Source organism: Globicephala melas, chromosome 1 (assembly GCF_963455315.2).
Source record: "Globicephala melas chromosome 1, mGloMel1.2, whole genome shotgun sequence".
Lineage (NCBI taxonomy): Eukaryota > Metazoa > Chordata > Mammalia > Artiodactyla > Delphinidae > Globicephala > Globicephala melas.
The window spans coordinates 171,444,458-171,456,823 of NC_083314.1; the positions used below are offsets into that span (position 1 = coordinate 171,444,458).

Here is a 12,366-nt window from a genome sequence, read left to right on the forward strand (position 1 = left end):
GGCAAGCCTAAGTCTCTGGACCAGGCATCCCCAAGACAGACAATTTTTCCCTCACCAGAGGCAAAACCAGTCAGCTCAGAGCAGACTGAAAAGCAGAGGGGAAAGCCCCCAGACTCTGGGTTCAAATCCCAGCTCCTCCACCCATCAGCTCTGCAACCCTGGGCAAGTTACTTAACCACACTGAGTCTTGTTTCTGCCTCTGTGTATTACAGACCACAGTAGTACCTCCCTCAGAACTGTCACGAATCTTCCCCATCGTGGGGGGGGGGGATGTTAGTCCCTGTTGCTGTCGGCTCTGAGCAGTGCCAGGGAATTAGGGAGCTGACACGTGCAGGGGCTGCCCCAGGCAGGGGTAAGGTGATGGGCTGGTTTCCTTTCCTGAAAACCTCCGTCTGGGCCCAGCCTCAGGGTGTGATGTGGGGAAGGCTCCCCAGGAGGTGGGGAAACTCTCCTCCACTGCAAGGATCATGTAATATCAGCGTGTACACTCACCCAGGCCTGCCTGCCAACAGCCAGCCCTGAGCAGAGGCGAGAGGAACTGACAAGCAGGAAACTTAGATGAGCCTTTCCTTACAAAAGGAGGCAGTACGGCCAGACTCTATAGCCTGATGGCTGGGATTTACACGCCGGCCTGCCAGTTGCTAACCATTTCCCCGAGCAAGTGAGTTCGTTTCTCTGTTTCCTCATCCATGGGGTGGGGATGATTAATTATGGTGCTGCCTCCCACGGCTGAAGAGTTCCTACATCTAACACACTCGGGGCAGTGTCTGCTCCTAGGAGGTATGAGCTGATGCTATTATAGTCATTCAGGACTGCTTTAATTTCTTCTTGAAGGATCTCCTGGCTTTCTCCAGCAGACTCAGGTCTCCCTCCTTCTATACAGGGCAGGATCCACGCCTGTTACACGGATGAGGACCACAAGATCTACTATGTGCTCGGCACTGTGTCTTAACACATTTCAGCATATTTTATATCCATGGAGATGTTTCCTAGTCAGGGGGCAAAAGCACCACTGGACTCACCTACTACTTATGACCACAGGCTCTGGGGCAGGGGCTTCTGTGCTATGCAAAGCGGTTGGGGGAAAACGGCCACCACATTATATTACTTGGAATACATGTGCCCTGGAAGGTATGAAAATATTTGCACTTGGTACCGACTGTGTGACTTAGGAGACATTACTTAGACTCTCTGGGGCTCAGTTGTGAGGAAAAATGAATAAATATAAGTGAAACACTTGAAACAGAGCCTGGTCCATGACATATTTAAAACAAATATCTATTGATATATATGTATCAATCACTCCTCCGGGTACCTCTCAGGGACAGAGGAGGAAACAGGCACGGAGGTCATACAAGGTCTTAGTTCCTAAGAGATGTTATTTCCTGCAAGTATTCACTCACCCATTCACCATATATATATTGAGTGCATGCTATGCACCAGGATGCATGTTATATAGATTCGGCAAATGATGGCTGTTCCTATTTTTAAAGAAATTAAGGTTATTGGGCACTGAGGGTCCATCTGTGAACAAGAAGATTGGTCAGAGGTATGACGCTGGGGAAACTCATACCTGACTAAGGGTCTGAGCCACCAATAGGGAGACTGGATTGTCCTGCTTCCAATCATTAACCAATCATTCATGACCTGATGTCACTGATGGAGAGAAGAAGACACCAATGCAGATGCGGGAAGGGCAGCCAGGCTCAGCCTGGAGTGGCTCAGGTGTTAAACCCAGCGGGACAGCCTTTTCAGATTTCCCCATGGGAACCAAGCCCAGCTGGGCTGCAGAAACCCCTGCCAGGCGGGGCAGCCTTTCATTACGTTAACGTCATTGGACGCTTGCTGAATGAGGGTACCTTGCTAGACACTGGGATTCACGAATGGCTCAGCTGGGGTTCCTGCCCTCCAGAAACTCAACTCACACAGAGCCAGACACTACCTGGATGATCAGATTACAAAGGGCTGAAGATTTCCAAGCAAGATCTAGAAAAGCAGCCATGATGCCAACTGGCAACACAGGCAGGGAGGACACTGCAGGGGAGGGGACAGCAGGTACAAAGGCAAAGATGGGACAGGTTGGGGGACACATTTGGGGAAATATCTTTAGCCTGTGATCCTGACCTGAGTTTGAGGGCTGGTTCTGCCATCTGCTTGACCTGAGCCTGTTTCCATTCTGCAAAATGAAGATAATACTTTATTGGGCTGTTTCAAGGATTCAGCGAGTTCATGAATAAGAAAGAGCTTTAAAAATGGAAAAGTATAAGAGTCTGGATACTGAGGCTGGCAGTATCCAGTATTAAAGTTACTATTAAATGAGTGTTAACGTGACTCATCTGCGGTCCCATGGCTGATTAAAACAGGATCTAGTTTTGGTTCATCCAGGATGAGGGGTCAGCAACTCAACCCCACCTCAGCTGCAACACTCCCATGTTCCCATCCCCCAACCCAGGCTCCCCTGGCCAATCCAGGGCCCAGGGATAACCATTTCCTCACCGTGTGATCCCAGGCCCAATTTTCTAACCTGCAACATGGAGATACCATTTGCTGTGCTACTCCCATGTGTACACGGAAGGCTCTGCACGTGGAAGAGCGCTTTCCACAGGTGAAGGAATGTCAGGGTCACAAATGAGAGGTGATGATGGTGAGTGAGGAAGAGCCAGTGTGGAAACTGAGCCAGGGAGGGGAGCCAGCTTCAGGGCTGGACGGATGTGAAAATTCCAATCTCAGCAACTCCGCTGGTTCACCAGCTGAGGACACTTGGGCAAATTATTTCACCTTCGAGTCATTTCCGTCACTTGAAAAATGGGCTGTTATAAGGATTAAAAGCATGAATGTATATAAAGCACTTAGTAGAGTGGCTTGGTGCATAACAAATATTCAGTAGCTGTTAATAACTCTTATTACTACTATTACTACTACTACGGATATTATCATGGAGGGTGGGGGAAGGGGTTAGCGGAACTCTTTCCGGGACGATCTGAAACCAGACTCTTCCTTTTCCTTTTTACTTTAAGCCTGAGTTGTGACAGCCCCAGAAACCATTCCCCACCCTTCCTTGAGGAGTGAACCAGGGACACAGCTCCATGGAAGTTCTGCACCCTACACCAGAGGTGAGTTCTGGCACAGCCTAGCTCAGGAGTCCTCCTGCTTTCCCAGACCAGGAAAAGAAGACTGAGGAGCACAGTGACACCGACCTGGGCACCACCCTGGGCCTGTCCCTTCTCTGCCCCTGTTCACACAATGCCTAAGTCTAATTTGGTTCCGGGATGTCTTTCCATCTTGTGTGCCAATTCTAATGAGTGGATAATGGCTGCCTGTAGGACTGCATTTAGAAGGAACTTAAGGTTTAGAAGGAAAGAGAGCAGTGGTTGATTAGTCATGTCTGACATGTACAGGACAAGAGGGTGACAGCATGCATGCCAACTATTTGCCACACGTGAACTAGAAAAGTCCTAACCTTGCCTCCCTCAAACAAGCCATAGTTGTCAGGCAGGGTAACTGAAAGCCAAGAGGGAAAGGGATGTGTCCAAGGTCACACAGCTTGAAATGGCAGGGCTGGGATTCAAACCCAGGCTCCTCTGGCTTTCTGAGGATGCTTCCTGCTAGGATTGTCATTTCCTTCCTCCTGACCAGAAGAGGAGGTGTCCAGGCCAAAACCCATTGTCTGGGAGAACAGAAGCGTCTATCCAACCAGGAGTGTGCCTGTGCTTGGTCCCCTCCCTCTGAGACCTCCCACATGACTTTGCAAACCCTAGAGACAGATGGTTCCACTGAAAACAAATATATACAGCAAGGTCCCCTGAGGGCTTGTATCCAGACAAAAAAATTGAATCCAGATGCTAATCTGTTTGGGCAGGAAGGCATGAGACCTAAATTTGGGTCTCACCGCCTCTTTCTGGCTGTGTGACCTTGAGAAAGTTACTCAGTTTCTCTGAGCTTTAGTTTTCATCTCTATAAAATGGAGAGGACAACAAGTTAAATAGAATAAGGTCCTTAAAAGTGATTTGCTCAGTTCCTGACACAGAGTAAGACCTTAAATGTTAGTTGGAAGGATGAGGTCAAGGGGAAAAATGAAAACTCACAGCATTTTCACAAAAACTACTCAGGTGATTAAGGCAAGGCTCAAATGAGCTTTTGAGAGGAACTTGTTTATCTTTGATATCCTGATAGGCTAACTGAAGCTGAAATATGAATTACTATATTTGATCATTTCAAAATAAGCAACCACACTCTTCTAGGGAAATAGGGTGTGTCATTCATGTCACAAAGAAGGAAGCAACCTTGAGTGGGTGGATTGGCAATGGTAGGGGATGAGTGTGTATATTTCCGACTTTCAGGCTGAGTGATTTTGTGCCTCAGTCTCCTCATCTGTAATGGGATAATTGTACTTGCCACATAGGGCAGCCGTTAGACCAACTGAACAGTTCCAGGACAAGCACTGAGTACCACATGGCATGTGGCATGGCAACGTTAGCGGTGGTGTGTGGAGGTGGGAGGGGGGTGCTCGCTTAATGAGGCAGAGGAAACAGAGCAGCTATACAGGTGCTAAGAAGGAGCGAAGGAGGGGAGGGGGTCTCAGAGTCAGCTGACACACTTTCCACCCAGAATGGTGGCAGATGAGTACGTTATTAACTCCTGTATGTTAAGAGGCCAGTAAGTCAAAGTGGGAACAGGTGGAGTAGAAAGAGACAAATGATACTCAGAGAGGCCAAGCCTGACACAGCCAGCTTAGAGGATTATAGGACATGGAACTGACAACCTCAACCTGAGGTCTGGGAGAGTGCCCACCCTGCTGTTCTGTAGACAAAGTAAAAGGTGGATCAGAGAAGGCAAGAGCTTGACTTCACAAAAAGTCACATGGCAGATCCTTTTAAAAGTGAGATTTACGGGGACTCCCCTGGTGGCGCAGTGGTTAAGAAACCACCTGCCAATGGAGGTGACATGGGTTCAAGCCCTGGTCCGGGAAGATCCCACATGCCGCAGAGCAACTAAGCCCGTGCACCACAACTACTCAGCCTGTGCTCTAGAGCCCGCGAGCCACAACTACCGAGCCCGTGTGCCTAGAGCCCACGCTCCGCAACAAGAGAAGCCACCACAATGAGAGGCCCGTGCATGCAGCGAAGAGTAGCCCCCGCTCACCACAACTAGAGAAAGCCCGCGTGCAACAACGAAGACCCAATGCGGCCAAAAAATAAAAATTTCAAAAATCAAAAAAAAAATTTTTTTAAGTGGGATTTATGGTTTTTCAAGTAAAATCCACCTAAACATTTTTTTAAAGAACATAAAATGTTAGCTGGGCCTGGCCGGCAGCTTGCAGACCTGGCCAGCGGAAGTTCACCCACCTGAATCACAAACTGAGATCTGGGAAGATGAAGACGCTTCTCTCAAACAAGCCCTGGGTCAGTGCCTCACTACAGGGTCTCAGAGGAAATAGCCTCCCAGCCGCCATTCCCCTCTCTCCCTTCTCTGGGTCAGGGCAGGGTGACTGAGGCACCTCGGGAAGGGGTTTGGACCCAAGGTGTCCATCCCTTGAGTCTCAACTGCCAAATGGCAGGGGGTGAGGGGTAGGTGAGGTTCAAAGATGATGTGGAAAGTGCCTGGTACCCAGCGGGTGCTCACAAAATGCTACTTCCCACACAAGGTCATTCCTATCACTCCTCTGCAGCTGCAGGGACCAGGGGCCCTGTGGCTCTGTCAGGAATCAGGGCTCCCCCTTGTTCATCTTGTACCCCGCAGAACAGCTAGCTTGTGGAGACCTTCTAGGATCTCATGCTAGACAGCTGACTCCAGAGCCTTCACCGTGAGCTTTAACCATAAGGTTTCATGGCCTCCTACACTGCCCTTGAGCTCAGACACGGCGATTTGGAGATCTGTGCTACAGCGGGGCTATGGCCTGTCCTCAACACCAGGCCTTGGCCCCCAGCAAAGGGGGCAGAACAGAGAGCTGTGGGTTCAGAGTGCAAGACGGTGTTTCCTGTCTGCGAAGTGACACCAATGCACAGGGCTACTGGGAGTATTAGGTGAGGTGGCAGATGTAAAGGGGGTCCCTCCCCTCAGGGGGCTGCATAATCTCTAGTCTGAAGCACCCCAGGTTGCCTGTCCCCTAGGGGGTGGGCCCCAGGCCCAGCTTCCTAAGCACTGACAGGCTGATGCTCTGTTAGCCCCCAAACTCTAGAGCCCTTAGCCTCTTCCTGGGACCAGAAAAGCAGAAAGGAAGCTCCCTCCTCCTGGCTGACATGTTTCAGAGATGCTGCCAGGCCCCGGAAGAGGGGTTGGTGTCTATGTGTCCCACATTCCTAACCTGAGCCTCCTGAGGGCTGGCCCAAGCCTCATGCACCTAGCCCAGAAACTGCAAACTCAGAAGGCAGGCAGGGAATGGCAATGAAGCAAATGGGCTGGGTGCGAGAGCAGGGCACAGTGGGGACTGCGGTCAAGTGGGTGGAGCAGCTGCTAATCAGCTCCAGTCATGGTGGCCAGGCAGGGATGCAGCCCAGAGTGGCCACATCTTTTGATCTTTTGAGAGAAGCCAGAAACCCTTATTTTTATGTAAAATGCAATCACCAGCAATGAAATCAACGTTTTAAAATCACTGCAGGAGACTTATAGACATCGAAAACAAGCTTATGGTTATCAAAGGGGAAACGTGGCGGGGAGGGATAAACCAGGAGCTTGGGATTAACACATGCACACTACTATATATAAGATAGATGACCGACGGGGACCTACTGCATAGCATAGGGAACTCTACCCAATATTCTGTGATAACCTATATGAGAAAAGAATCTAAAAAAGAATGAATATATGTATAACTGAATCATTTTGCTGTACACCTGAAACTAACACAACATTGTAAATCAACTATATTTCAATAAAATTAAAAAAAAAATCACTGCAGGAGTCAACAATGCCCCCACCCCCACCCTTTTCTGCCTCAGGAGGGCAGTTTGTGACTGACCTGCCATAACCTAAGTCACAAATGTTTGAGGACCAACTCAAATTAAATCAGACCCATTCCAAGTCTTAGGGATGTCCCAACCCCCCAACTCCTGCTCTTCAGGCAACTTGGTTTACAGATGAGGACACTGAGGCTCAGAAAGGGGAAGGGACTTGCCCAAGGTCACACAGGTAGTATATCAACAGTTCAAGGGCTTAAACTCTGCTCTGAGTTGCGGATCTTTTTCTACCAACTCACACCACCTGTATTCTCCCTTCAACAATTCTTTCTTTTTAAAAAATAGATATATTGGGCTTCCCTGGTGGCGCAGTGGTTGAGAGCCCGCCTGCTGATGCAGGGGACACAGGTTCGTGCCCCGGTCCGGGAAGATCCCACATGCCGCGGAGCGGCTGGTCCCGTGAGCCATGGCCGCTGAGCCTACGTGTCCGGAGCCTGTGCTCCGCAACGGGAGAGGCCACAAAAGTGAGAGGCCCGCATACCGCAAAAAAAAAAAAAAAAAAAAAAAAAAAAAGATATATTAAGGATATGCTATGGAAATGATACACACCAAAATCAAGATAGTGGTTACTTTTAGGACAGTCATGGGTGACCCTGAGCAAGCCGTTCCCCTCTCTGGACCTCAGTCTCCCTGGTCTGCAAAGCAGCCGGTTGACAGAGGCAGCCTTTAAATGCCTTCCAGCTCTGAGGAATCTATGAGGTCTCGTCTCTGGCCAGTACTTTGTGACCTCAGATGAATATAAAATAGTAATAATAATAATAATGGGGAGGGCTAGTCCACGGTAGCCAGGAAGGAACACTACAATTTTAAGTGAAACTTGACTCCTGGTTACTGGAATTCAGAAAGAATGATCTTAATACCCAGGCAGTTTAACCACCATCCAACAGTTAAACAAAAACACATCTGGTTTAACTTCATTTTCCTCATCTCCTCCCCCCCACCCCCTATCCTCATCTCAAATTTTACCTCTTAATTTGAGAAGTCAAATTAAATGCAAACAATTGATTTCATGCCACAGTGAGGTTGAGAATTTCAGCATGGAAAACTTTAAGCATGAAGTTTTTCTGGGAGTAATTAGTAAATGTTGGGGGGTGGTATGAGGGGGGTGGAAAAATATGGAGACTATTCTTGAATGTTCTTTGGACACTGAGCATCAGAGAAGAGTTCCTGGGGGCCTACTATGAACCCAGCACTCAGAGAGGCCAAGTGACTTGCCTCAGGTCACACAGCTAGGGATTGGAACCCAAGATGCTGATCCCAAAGCCAGCACTTTCCCTCCTGTCTAGGCCTTTGTAACCTACATAGGGCTTTTCCTCTGGCCCTTATGGATCACCTGGTAGTGGCAAAGAAACTGTCCCATAGGAAATATTAACTTCTCAACAACAATCTCCAACAGTGGGTCAGCCCCAGCTGAGCCATTCCATGGTGAAAAGCCATTTATGATTTTGCTGGCCCCACATATCAACTCTGCAAAGTACATATTATTAACCCATATTACAGATGATTTCCTTACCTGAGGCTCAGAGAGGGAAATAAACTTGTCTAGGGTCACACAGCAGTGCTGGGAATGAACCTCCAATCTACTGCCCACAACTGCCCTCTAAAAGTGAGGCCATCTCTAAAAACAAAACAAAAAAACACACCGCGCAGCTTAGCTCCAGCCTGCTGAGGATGAGGACGACGACGTAGCACGGGAAAGCTGAGTGTGCATTCCTGTGGCCACGCGGAGATTGCTGGGTGCCGGTTCTCAGCTCAGCTTGCTCACTCTCCCCGTAATGTTCTCTTCAAGCCCTGAGTTTTGTATTAATAACTCAAGGTGAGAACTCTGAGCTATGTCACGGGATCCTACCCCTCGATTAAGAGGCCTCATCCCCAAAGATGGGTACTCGTGAAGGTCGCTAGAGTCATCACCAGGGCTCCAGCCCCAGCTCCCCAGGTAGCATCTGTGTGTCCTTGAACAAGTCACTTCCCTTCTCCAGGACTGATTCCTAGTTTGCAGGGAATGTTGGGTATGTAAGCCATGGGACAGGCAGGGCTTGAGTTTGGTTTCACCTCATTTCAAAGCTGGGACACACAGAGGCAGAAGGCACTGTGGAGATAACAGCCCCAGGCCTGTTCCCAGCAAGGACCTCCAGGCTCCTGGCCAAGGCTGAGTTTAGGATGACAGGAGGTGGCACCTGAGTGTGGGCAAGGAAGACGCCATGCCACTCCACAGCACAACCCATGAGGGAAAGGACAGGGCCTAGGCAGGGGGGTGACAGGTTTCCAGGGTTCAGGGGCAGCGACATAACCCTATGCCCAGTCTCAGGGTTGCATTTTCTGCTGCGATTAGAGCTGATTATAGACAATATTTTCTTAGGCACAGACACCAGCTAAACACTTCGCATACATTAATCATACTATTTATTGATCTCCTCAACTTAAAGGAGGAGACTGGGGCATGACAGAGAACAGAATTTGTCCCAGGTCACACAGCTAGGTTGCCTTTTCTATTAGTGAAAACCAAAGGCTGGCTGATCAGTTTTACCCGTGTTATTGCATTTTAATCTCCTTCCTTGTGAACTGCTTAATTCCAATTCTAAAGTGTCAATTTCAGAGCCTGAAAACATTTTGTAACACAAGCGTCCAGATGGCTGTTTAATTTACCCGCTGCATTCTCAGCACCTAGAACAGGGCTTGGTGCATTCACAAGTATTTGTTAAATGAAGATAGCATTTTGTTTCTGGCCTCAGTTCAGTTTTTTTCCTCACAATAGTCTCATGAGAGAGGCATACTCCCTATTTTCCAGGTGGGGCCACAAATACAGACAGGGGCCATCACTCAAGTCTGTCTTACTCCAGGGGATGGGAAGTTAGGAAGCCATGTCCAGGAGCCTCTTCTGCTTAGGGAGTTCAGAGGCATGAAGTTCAGGAAGAAAAAAGGAGGCAAAGGGACAAGAAGAGCAGGGGCAGGGAGTGGAGTAGGTGGTGGTGGGGGGAACAACACAGTGGGGAGGACTAAAGATTTGAAGAAGGCAGGTCTAGAGCATGGGCGGAGGTAAGCCTGAGCACCAGCAGGGCCAGAAGAGGAAAGGTCAGCCCCTCATCTCTTGGGTCACATAAAGGAAGCAGGAAGGGCTTCCCTGGTGGCGCAGTGGTTGAGAGTCTGCCTGCCGATGCAGGGGACACGGGTTCATGCCCCGGTCCGGGAAGATCCCACATGCCGTGGAGCGGCTGGGCCCGTAAGCCATGGCCGCTGAGCCTGTACGTCTGGAGCCTGTGCTCCGCAACGGAAGAGGCCACAACAGTGAGAGGCCCGCTTACTGCAAAACAAAAGAAAAAAACAAAAAAAAAGGAAGCAGGGAGCTAAGGTTGTAAGGTTTAGAGTCTGGGTTCACATCCTGGTCTCATATTTACATAACTTCTCCAGGCCTCAGTCTTCCTATTTGTAAACAAGATGATGCATGTGAAGTGTTGGAGTCTGGCACACAGTAGGCATTCAATAAACAGTTGCTGTCATCTTTGCTGGTGTGGGAGCCAACCCCTTGCTCACCAGGGAAGCCCGGCCCACCGGAGGAGTCTTTCTTTCCCAGGGCCCAGAGGCCCTTTCTGGCCTGAGAATTGCCCCCTTTTGATCTCCAGGGTTTTCCCCCTCCACCCTCAGGCCTTTGTAAAGCCCCCCCTCCCCCAATCCCATTACGCTTGGAAAAAGGGTCAGAAGGGACATTGTATGGGAAGGATGGGACTTTCCTTAGCTTCCCGCCCCACCATTGTTACCATGCATTTAACACTTTCTTATCAAGACTAGGCTTGGGAACCAACCCTGAGCTATCTGCTCACCTGCACATGCCCAGAGATGGATCGCAAACTCCCTCAGCTTCCCGGGCTCCGGAGCTTTGCCCTAAGGCTGCTGTGGCCACCCGGGACTCCCAAACAGACTCCAACACGCCGGATGTCCGTTCCCCCACTCCCACCCCCCTGCGGCTCCCGGACCCAAGTGCCTCCCTCCCTCTACTGTTCCCAGCTCTGGCCCAAAGTACTTTGGAGCCCACCCAGGCAGACCAGCCCCCTCCCCGACTACTGTGGCAAGATCTAGAGATTACTAGGTGGTTGGCAGTTCTGGGTGGGCAACCTGACTCGCTTGATCTCGGACACAGGGGGTTCCGTAGAAGCCGCTCAGTCACGGAGCACCGGGAGGAGGTGCCTAGACTGAAGGTGGGGGTCTCGGGCAGCGGCCTCGGAGGTAGGAGACCCCAGGGCTGCAGCAGCGGTCGCGAGAGCAGTCCCCTTGACTCGCCGGCTCCGCGAGCGCCAAGTCTGATTTCCAGCCCGGCCCAGCGCGCCCGCCGGGAGCCTCGGATGCACGCGAGCACGGGAGCGGGACAGGTGGCTGGGGGGTTCCGAATGGGCTGCCTTGGGAGGTGTCGGGGCGCAGAGGTCCCTGCCCCGCCACTGATATCCGACCTCGCCACCGTCCCCAGGCGAGGGGAGGATGTGGGAGGGGCCGGGGAATTGACCACATCCCTGGGGCCGCGGGGAGCCTGGAGCCAGCGTCGAGTCTTTACCTGCGCAGAGTTCGTGGGCGAAGGTCTGTCCTGGCACAAGTGACGAGAGGTCGGTGCGCTGGGACGGAAGGCGCGGAGTGGCGGGAGCGCGACGCTACCGGGGCCAACTCCCCCGCGGGCTTATAAAGGCGACCACGGGGCCCGAGCGCGGCCGGGGCAGCCCTCCCCTGCTCCCGACCCCGCCCCCGGCCTGGGCCCCGGCCCTCTCCGCCCCCGCCCCGCCCCCGGCCCCGGCTGGAGCGATGCCCGCCGGTCCGCAGCGTGGCCAGGGCGCCCCCTGCCGGGGAGTGGGGCACCCTCCCCCTTCCCGCGCCCTGGCTCGGCTCGGGTCCCGCGTGGGGTTGGGGAGGGCTGGGGTGCCACTGTCTCCGTGTTCTCCTGCTCTTTCCGCCTCCGCGCTTCTCTCTCTGTCTCTCTCTCTGTCTCTCTGTCTCTGTCTCTCTGTCTCTCTCTCTGTCTGTCTCTCTCTCTCTGTGTCTCTCTCTCTCTCTCTGTCTCTCTCTCCCTGTCTCTCTGTCTGTCTCTGTCTCTCTGTCTCTCTCTGTCTCTCTGTCTCTCTCTGTCTCTCTCTCTCTCTCTACTTTCTCTCCACGAGCTCCAGCTCTGATTCCGTCTCTGTGCACGACTCTTTGGGGTTGTCTTTAGCTTTGGATCCAACTTCCTTCTGTGTCTCTTTGTGGCTGTCTTTCTCGTGCCCTCTGTCTTGTCTGGCCCTTTCTGTGTGTCTGCCTCTGTGTCTGACAACCTGTCTCTATTTGGGTCTCTGTCTCTACCCATCTCTGTCCACGAGCCTGTCTCTCCATCTCTGTGCACCTGTGTCTCTGACTCTCCTCACTGTCCCCTCTCGCCTTCCCACTCCAACCAGAC

At 51.3% G+C, this 12,366-nt stretch overlaps 1 protein-coding gene across 2 annotated transcripts in view; it reads right to left on the minus strand.

Annotated features, from left to right (window-relative positions):
• Positions 1-11,635, minus strand: part of ALPL (alkaline phosphatase, biomineralization associated) — a 57,447-nt gene extending 45,812 nt beyond the window's left edge. Inside the window, exon 1 of one of the 2 annotated variants that reach the window (XM_030875827.2) lies at positions 11,500-11,635. The gene's annotated coding sequence lies outside the window, so the exon portion shown is untranslated. Of the gene's footprint in view, positions 1-8,469; positions 8,521-11,499 lie in introns of those variants that run through there. The other variant, XM_060289133.1, reaches the window with a different exon arrangement.
• Positions 11,636-12,366: the final 731 nt, after the last annotated feature.